Source organism: Nyctereutes procyonoides, unplaced genomic scaffold (genome assembly GCF_905146905.1).
Source record: "Nyctereutes procyonoides isolate TBG_1078 unplaced genomic scaffold, NYPRO_anot_genome, whole genome shotgun sequence".
NCBI lineage: Eukaryota > Metazoa > Chordata > Mammalia > Carnivora > Canidae > Nyctereutes > Nyctereutes procyonoides.
In genome coordinates this window covers 58,391,160-58,401,044 of record NW_026575046.1, presented here as the reverse complement: position 1 = coordinate 58,401,044, position 9,885 = coordinate 58,391,160, and positions in this window count along the sequence as shown.

The window sequence follows — 9,885 nt, the reverse complement described above, 5'->3', positions numbered from 1 at the left end:
TGCGTATGAGGCAGGGAAGCTGAGGCCAGAGAGGGAGGGGGTTGGCCCAGGCCAGGAGAATGAGAGGCTCGCGTGGGGGAGGATCCAGCCCTCCCGGCACCCCCCACCCGACTCCTGCAAGTGGAGGCTTGGGCTCGTATCCCCAAGGCTGAGAGAGGACTGAGCAGAAATGGCCTGAGTCCTCATGGTTTTATTTCTCAAGGTCTTACAGCCTCCGAGGGGAGGGGAGACCAGAGATGGACAGGGAGAGCATCTTGGAGGAAACATTCAGGGAGAAGCATTTATCTTGAGACTTGAGGGATCGGAGGAGGGAGGTGGAAGGGCTGGTGGGAGCTGGGCTGTGGGCCACACCAGGCTGCCCAGGACCCCCGCTGCTGTGCTCCCCCGTGGTGGCGGCCTTTCTGCAGGCGCAGACACTTCTGTGAAAAGCGGTGACTTTGTGTGGCAGAGATCCAGGCCCCTGCCCGCGCGGTGGAAACAGAACAGCTCTGAGCTTGCTACTTATTCCCCGGAAGTCATTCCCCCTAAAGATATGTCCTTTGTTGCACCATCAACTGTGTACTCCAGCCGCAGCCCAGGGTTTGCTGTTTAACCATCTGGTGCTCACACGCCAGTGGGATTCGACTGTGCCTTGCTGAGCTGCGGCCTGACCCCGGCCGGGACCCCTGCCCACACCCTGGCCCCCACCCCAGTCCCCACTCCAGCCCCCACCCCGGCCTGCACCCTGGCCCCACCCCGGCCCCCACCCCTGCCCCCACCCTGGTCTGTACCTGGCCCCACCCTGGCCCCCACCCTGGCCTGAACCCTGGCCCCCACCCCGGTCCGAACCCTGGCCCCCACCCCGGTCCGTACCCTTCCTGCACCCTGGCCCCCACCCCAGTCTGTAGGTGGCCTGCACCCAGGCCCGCACCCCAGCCCCCACCCCGGCCCCCACTTAGGCCTGCACTCTGGCCCCCATCCCAGCCCATACCCAGACCAACACCCAGGCCTGCACCCCAACCTGCACCTCGTGAGCTGGAGTTGGCCTGCACTGTTCTCATCCCTGTGGTTGTTATCTGGCCGCGGGCTGGGGCTCCAGCTGGGTCGCCGTGTTCCCTGGAGCCCACCTGTCCCACCTAAAGCGCTGCTCCCCACGAGCCCCTGAGTGACCTCTGGTGCCTCACAACTCAGCATGCATCTTTTAACTGGACTCCTTCTGGAATCCTCAGCAGCGAAGGCCAAGGATAGCACGGGACGAGTGGGAAGCTAGTCCCCAGATGGAGTGGGGCTGGGGCCAGGTCCCTGAGGAGCCTGAGCGGGGACAGGGCAGGGCCACCCCGATCAAAGGTCTCTGGCTTCTCTGCTGGGGCTGCGGGGCTGAGCCAGGCCCTGGGAAGGAAGCCGGCACAGCCCCGGTTGTAAGACCTGAGAATGTCCCAGGTCACTTTCCTCTCCTCTCCCCGCGCTTCCACGAGTGTATCATAGCAGGGACCTTGCTCAGCCTCCCTTATGTGGCACCGTGGGGCCCACCGGCCGGTGGAGGGGGAGCTGCTGTTAACGGGCCACGCGGTGCCGATGGCCGGGCTCTGGCCCCCAGTGGCTCCAGCCTCCGGGGCCTTGGATGAGGCCGCATGCTGGCGCCTGGTGCCGGGGCTGCACGGTCCCTGTCCTCGGCCGCATGATGAGGCGCGGGGAGGAGGGACAGTATTGACTGTCAAGCCCCTGGTTGCTGTAGCAACGCCCAGAAATGGCTGAGATCAATAGCGGCAGCCCGAATTTTATTTGCTTTTATTTCTTCTTTTGGGAGCAGCAGCGGCCGAAGACGAAGACTGGTGGCTGCCAGTGGCAGGGCTGGTGGCTGTGGCTGGGTGTGCGGCAGGTGTGTGGCCAGGGAGAGAGAGATGGGGCTTTCTCGAGTGGCCGTACAGGGGTGTGGGGGGAGGGAAGAGCCGTGGGGGGCACCTGCCGGGCCACCTAGCCTGCCTGGTCAGCCCCCGGTGGCAGCGGGGCCTGCGGGGGGGGGGGGCGATCAGCAGCGCTGCCCACACGCTGTGCCTCTCTCAGCTCCTGAGCGCTCTAACCTGTAGAAAGGGCATCGAGGAGCGTGAGCAGAGCCCGGGGGTGGGCTGGGTTGTGCTGCTGCGCAGCTGTTGCGGGACCAGAGGGAGCCAGTGCATGAGGACGCTGGAAGGAAATGATGCAGGCTGTGTCTATGCATCCAGGCGAAGGATGAAGCCTCCGGTTTGGATGACGTTACATCTGACACCTGTGAGACTGTACTGGACTTGTGCTGATGACTTGGTTGATTGATCGCTTTGTCCTTCCTTCGTTCACTCACTCACGCAAACAGGGAGTGCGGCGTGGGTCCCACCAGCACGGAAGGGCTGTGGATTTGCAAAAGCCCCATGCAAAGTAGGGGTGTCGGGGATGCTGCTCGGCAGGTGCCCTCAGTGCAGGGCGGACGATGCACAGGCAGCTGGAGAAGTCACTCACTCTGAAGGGGAGGTCTGCAGAGAGCGCAGGGGAGAGCAGGGCAGCCTTCCTGGAGGAGGCTGCCTTTTGGCAAACCGAGGGAGTCTATGGGAGTTGGCAGGGAACTAGCTGAAACGGTTCCAGAAGCTGGTGCATGGACACAGAGGGTGGTTGGGCGGGTTTCAGGGCCAGTCCCTGGGAAGCTTCTGATGTCCAGGAGACCCTTGAGAGATGTGTCTCCCTCCAGGGCACCGGGCCAGCAGGTGTTGGCGGCACACAGAGGATCCCTAAGGTGGCTTTGGCGAGGCTCCCAGGGACCCTGTTCATCCAGCCATTACCTAATAATCCGATGAACTGTTCCGATGAACAAAGCAAGATTCATGCCCTCAAGGAGACGACGGTCTAGTTGAGGAAGGCGGGCATCTGTGTGCCATGCTCTGCCGGGATGAAGGAGAGCCCAGGGGGCAGGACGAGGGCTTGAGTGCAGGTGGCAGCTTGCCTTCCATCCCAGGGCCTGGGAGCTGGACGCCTCTCCGGCGGTGGCGGGCAAGCAGGGCCCTGAAGGAGGTGGAGGACAGAGCTATCAGGTATTTGGGGCGAAATGTTTCAGCGGCACATGCAAGTCCACCTGCTCTGAGCCATGGGAGGCCAGCCTTGCTGGAGTGGAACGGACCAGTGGGAAGGGTGGTCAGAGAGCGGCAGGGGGCCAGGCGACAGCCTGAGAGGCTCTTCTGGAAACGTGGGGGGCGGGCCCCCATCACATTCCCGCTGCTGAGTGACACGGTTGCCTTATGTTTAAATGATCATCTACTATTTTTATCGCGATTAAAAAAAATCAGCTGCTGGGAACAGGCTGCTGTTGGGTGGTGGGAGCAGGGAGTGAGGAGGCCTTGGGCCCAGTGCCAGGGTGGGTACGCAGGCGTGGAGACATGTGGGGGGCTTCTGGCGGTGTTCCGAGGTCACGGCCGGCAGGATTTACGGAGGGATCAGGTTTGGTGTGTGATGAACTTTACATATGATGGTGGAAGGATAACGTCATGTAATTAGCATAACCATTAACGTATAGTGAGGACTACATACCATGAACGTGTCATTTAGTCAAGTATCACCCAATCTTTTTCATTGGATCACACTCCGCATTTTACAAACTGTTTTCACAGATGTGCTTGCTGTGTCCTCCGAACCCCATGAAGAAGATTGGAGTTTGTGCTTTCAAGGTGGGGGGATGGAAGCCTGGAAAGAAGAAATGGTTTTCCCAAGCGAACTCACCTATTTTTACCTTATTTTTTTATTTTCAGGGGTCCTTCTAGTTCCGTAGAGTCAGGGTGCTCGCCCGAAGCCTTGAAGCCACATTGGCCTGTCGCTGGTTTTCTTGCCCGTCTCCCTGCTGGGTCACGAGTGTTCTGAGCTCACAGCCTCTGCCCTATGGCACTTGTGCACTGGGCTGGCGTCTTGGCCTCCACCCCCATCCCCCGAGCAGGTGCTTGGGTGCCCTGGGCCCCTGTGCTGGCTCCTGGAGGGTGAGACCAGAGCAAGGAGTGGACGGGCGCAGCCTTCGCAGCACCCGCACCATGGCGTCCTCATCACCCCGGCAGTGGGGACAGGCCTGAGAGCCTTCAAGCACCTCTTTGCGGGTCGGGGTCTGAGGCGAATGATCTAGACAATGAATAAGAGAAAGCCCAAGTGCGTGGTCCGGGAAGAGTTGGGTGAGAGTCTCCGGTCTCCGATGGCCCACCTGGAGTCCCTTTGAAAGGGTGTGACGCTGACTCGGGGGCAGGCCTCTCCTCATCTGGCTTCCGCTGACCCTTTGCTCATCACGTGCCCTTCACGACCTGAGCCAAAGGCAGACGCCCAACCACGGAGACCCCCAGGTGTCCCCGTGGCAGCCTTCTCTTTAGGAGTTGCAGGGGACCTGGAAGGAGCTTCCCTATGGGCCATGGAGGGGGTTTTGGCCTGTGTCTCACTGGGAAGCCAATGGGGGACCTTCATCCCCGAGCGACCCCCGTACAGAGCGAGGGGCATAGGGTGTTTACACATGAACTCCTCAGGCATCTGTTGCCCGGGTGAAGGACAAAGTGACTCCTCACAGGTGAGGGAACGCAGCCTGTGAGGCTGGACAGCAGGCCCGCTTGCTCCGACGGGCAGGAGCCGGGGGGGCGGGGGGTGGTGGTGAGTGTGAGGCTGCCCGGCCGGGGCCAACACTCAAAGGGCAGCAGAGGCCTTACACGGTTTGCAAATGACCGTCTCAGAGGAACACGAACTCGAGCCCAGGCAACCTGTTTCTTGAAACTTTCTAGAACATGGATCTTCGTAATTTCTCCGTGTAGGTCCCAGTAGGTCCTTGATCTTTTCTTACACGCCTCGGCGTTCCAATAGGATCCTTTCTGTCTCAGTTTTGGTTGAGGAACCAAATTTTGGCAAAACCAACGGACGCTGTATCCCAGAGCTTCCACCACAGCTGAATTCCAAAGTAAACGTCCAAGAACCGTTTAAGGCCAGTCTAGAAGCGGTATGTTCCTTGTCTACAAGGACCTGAGGAACTTGAATCCAGAAGTAAATCAACTATATCCCTAAGCACATTATTGATTCAGCTGACTTTTTTAATTAAAAATTTTATGTATTTATTCAGGAGAGACACAGAGAGAGAGGCAGAGACACAGGCAGAGGGAGAAGCAGGCTCCATGCAGGGAGCCCGATGTGGGAATCGATCCCAGGACCCCGGGTCACGACCTGAGCCAATGGCAGATGTTCAACCACTGAGCCACTGGGGTGCCCCAGTTCAGCTGACTTTTTAAAACCATCATTATTAATAATAATAAGGCAAGGCTTTCCCGATGAGGGAAGCAGAGCCCTGGCTTAGAGCTCCTTCAATAGTTTTCCAGGACCACACGGTAAGTACTGCTGATTTTCTTCACACTGAGGATATAATAGAACATAAAAAGGTCGAAAAGTAGAAATAAGTTTTCGGAAAGGTGTTGGGACGCCTGTCCCTCACTTCAAGCATAGTGTGACGCACCCCTGCGGGCTACCGTGCCAGCTTCCTGAGGCACCTGCTGAGAAATTAGGGGGTGTCAGGTAGGCTCCCCGCGGATGAGCCAGCTGGAGGTGGCCCGGAGGTGATAAACAGGATTTGTGGGGGCTGGGCTGGGCGTTTTCCGCAGAACGGGGAAGGCCTTGCCAGTGAGGGAGCTGGTCTGGGCCATGGCCCTTCCTGCGCCATGGGCTGCCTGTACAGTTGACAGGACCTGAGCAGGAAACACCCTGGACCCCCATACTCCCGGGGGGGGGGTGGTCCGCTGGAGGATCCAGACGCTTGGCAGGAGAGGGACGTGTCCATCCACATGGAGGGAGCAGCGGAGGGGAGCTGCTCACGGAAGGGGTCCCCAGAGAGGTCGCCAAAGTTCCCCATCTAGGAAGAGGCCTGCTGTAACCTCTGGCCAGGCCGCGGGAGGGCTTGAGGCCCACAGCTCAGGGAGGACTTCCTGTTCTAGTCCCTTCTCCCTGGGCCAGGGCTGCCACTGGCGGTGGGGTTGGTGGAGACACACAGAGAGGCAGAGACATAGTCAGAGGGAGAAGCAGGCTCCATGCAGGGAGCCCGACGTGGGATCGATCCCAGGACCCTGGGGTCACTACCTGAGCCAATGGCAGACGCTCTGGTGTGGGTGCACCCCACCCTGCATCCCAGTGATCTGGATCTGATCACTGGGGTGCAGGGGGGAGGTCAGAACAGGACTTGCCTTTGGCCGGTGAGGCGATAATTGCTGAAGGAGAGCAACGGATTCATTCCATTCTTCTCCTTTAGTCGTGTGTGCTCGGAAGTCTCCATAATTCAAAATATTCCGAGATGGAAAGACCCAGCGGTAGCACGTGGGGAAAGTGGTGAGCCAGACCAGAGAAGCTTTGTAGCTGCAGGAAACTCTAGCAGAGGGGGAGGATTAGGTGGTGATTTTCAAATTAAGATCGAAGTGTTAATTATTTTACAGAGCCGGACCTTCTAATTTCAACATCGGGACTGAGCTTTGTGACTTCAGGTGGCTGTGGGACTTCACAATAAGCAGAAATGACCAGGGAAGGCCCAGGAATTAATCCTAGGGGCAGATGAAAAAACTAATCCCACTGAGCAAATTTAAAGGGCATTAGACAATTTTAGTTAAGGGGAAGCAGTCACTGCTTTATGTAGGTTTTGATCTGGATTGAGACAGAGCGTGGATCCAGGACTCTGGGTGCCTGGCAGCCTTGGGGCCCGGTTTTGTCACCTACACTGCGGCTGGGTGATGTCTCTAGAAGGTTGCTGTGTCAGAGAGACCACACCCACAAGGCGCTTCGTGTAACCCATTGTAGATGCGATGGTTAATAAATCGGGTTGTCGTGTTCATGCGACGGTTCCACGGGGACCGGGGAGCGGTTGGCAAGTCCCGGTGGGCTCCGGGCTGCATGTCAAGCCCGAGAACAGGTGCAGAGGGGGGAGGTCGGTGCGCAGGATTCAGGGGGAGACGAGAGGGGGGGGAAGAGCGTGGACGTCTGCGATTGTGTCTTGGGAGCTGTGTCTCTTCAAGAAGCAGGTCACTCTCGGGGCACCAGTGGCAGAACTCGAGCAGGTCCGAGCCTGGGGGCCCAACTCCCGAGGATGCGCTCGGCCACAGCGCGGGCTGTGTCCTGGGGGGCAGGTGTCCCCAGCTCCTGGGAGGGTGAGGACCAGCCCGCTCATGGCCCACGGGGCGGCCGCAGGACCTGCTTCTGTTCTCAGTCCTGCCCGTAAAGTGGGAGAAGGGAAAGTGGGGAGCAGAGGCACCTGAGCTTCACGGTGCATCACAGAGCAAAGTCCAACTTAATTAACCCTCTGAGGCCTGTCTCCTGGAAAGGTCTGCAGAATACACTGGAGAGAAGTCCCTGTGGGGCCATTCGTGCTGTTAAGAAATGCTGATTATGGGGATCGCTGGGGGCTCCTCAACAGTTGAGCATCTGCCTTGGGCTCAGGGTGTGACCCTGGGGTCCTGGGATCAAGTCCCGCATCGGGCTCCCTGCAGGGAGCCTGCTTCTCCCTCTGCCTCTCTGTGTCTCTGCCTCCCTCTGTGTGCCTCTCAAGAATAAACAAATAAAATCTAAAAAAAAAAAAAAAAAAAAAAAAAAAAGAGAAAGAAATGCTCATTGCAGACGCCAGAAGTTCCCATGCGGGCCGGGCAGGAGGTCACAAGGGTCCACGGTGTGGCATAGGGTGTGCCCTGGGGCTGGGGAGGAGTCCTGCGGCAAGAGTCGGTCTCACTCTGCGAACCCAGGTGTGCAAGGAAGTATTGCTTTCTTTTCCAAAATAAGTTTCATTTCGAGCCCCTGTTGGGCAACTGGGAAGCTTGATCTCACTCTTTGCTGGGAGTTGCCTGACGTGCAGAATTGTGTCGGAATCCCAGGGCTTCCGTAGGACCAATGTCTGGTTGTGGGTGCCTCCCTGGTCCTTGCATGGTTTGTCGTTAGAGGTCGGCTACTCCTGGTCACTGACCTTTCCAGTGGGCATGGCCTTCTGGGCCCTGTACTCTGCTGTGCCCCTCTGCGCCCCTGGGTGCGTGGGGCCATCTTGGAGGCTGGCTGCTCTGGCCCCAAAGCCAGGTCTTCCTAGAGTCTTTCCGGTTGCTAGCCGTGCTTCCCGGATGCTTCCTGCCTTGGGACCCACGGATCATGCACTTTTTCTCACTGTTCATCCTCTGCAGACTCGGTTTTCAGTCTGGAGGTGGTCATAAGGGGCTTGGGGGAAGACCGTACCCCAATATCTTCCCTTCCTGCTTCATAAACTAAGCTTTTGGAAGCAAACATCTGGAAGGCTCACTGGCCAGTTCTACTTTCTATCCTGCTACATCTCTCCCTGCAACAAAGAAGACTAGCTCTCCTGATGGAAATCATGGGCTGTCCCAGTAGGAGCCTTCTCAGAAGCCAGGGCCCTTTCCCCTATTTGGAGTGGCCACAAATTAAGCCATTCTAGGCTGATTTGCAGCCACTCCCCACCCCGACCCACCTCTGCTGCAGAAGGGAGCATGACTACCAGATTGTGCTGACCTAAGTGATGATCGTATTTCTGATTTAACCGGAGTCTTTTTTTTTTTCCTTTGAATTTCATTAATAGTGTGATGAGCAATGAAATAGTTCCACCAGACATTTTTATGTAATTTTTTTTATGACAAAAGTAATAGAAACACATTGTAGAGAATTTAAAAAGTGGGAAGGGAGAGGGATGAAGAAAGAAGGTAGGTGAGAGAGGAATGAAGACAGCTAGATACAAATCATTCAAGAACTTCTTGGGTTAGACTCCTAGGGGTTTTATGTGCCTACTTATTTAATCTTCACCACAGCCCTATGGGGAAGGCTATTATTCAGCCTTTGGGGATGGTGAGAACTCTGGAGCACAGAGAGGTTAAGGACCCTTTTTAGGATCACACAGCTCCAGGCAGTCTGACTCACCCTCAACCAGTAGTGACTTCCAGGTGTTATATTCCCACATCAGTTGGATTTAACCCTATTCTTTGCATCTATTTTGAAAATATTTTGTGGATTCAATTTCCTTTTTAATCTAGCCCAAGAGATTTTCGTAACTTTCAAGAACTCTATTTTTTATGATGATACTTGAATTGTTGTTTTCTAATACAATTGAGTCATGGTCAGACTATAGCTTGTAGGTTTTAAATTTTTTTTTAAGATTTATTTATTTGAGAGAGAGGGAGAGAGGACACAAATAGGAAAGAGGGAGAGGGAGAATCAGACTTCCCTCTGAGCAGGGAGCCCGACTCTGGGCTCTATACCCAGGACTATGGGATCATGACATGAGCCGAAGGCAGATGCTTAACCCCCTGAGCCACCCAGACGCCCCATAGATTTTTTAATTTCACCAAGCTTTTCCTTTAGCTAAAGATAGAATCAGTATTTAAAAGTTCCTTGGTTGTAAGACAGGAGTCAATCAGTTCATCAGTCCATGTGGATATCCTTAACCAAATCTTCATCCTTTGTCATTTTTTGTCCAGCTTAATCTGTAACATTTCAAAAAGCATATTTATATTTTAAATTCAACTTGCATCAGACTCAAATTTTAACATATTTATAGGAGATCTTGTTTTCGACGCTATTATTTGCTGTAAGTTGCATGTGACTGTACAATGCCCTCATGGATTGTATCTCTTACCCTTATGCCATCTCTCCTGTAAGGTAGATGCTTTATGGCTTGAGATTGAGGTTTGTTTGTGATGCTGAGATGATTGTTGTTGCTTCTTGTTTGCTTGCATATTTTCATTTGCCAGTATTTTCTGCCTCCCTTGTGTTCAACATTTGCCACTCTTCTTGAGGGGTTTCTCCTTAATAACATAGGATATGGTGTTATTTTTAATACAACCTAATTGTCTGTGTGTCGATTTGGAAATGCCAGATGATAGGTGGGTGATGGCTTTGATTTTATCC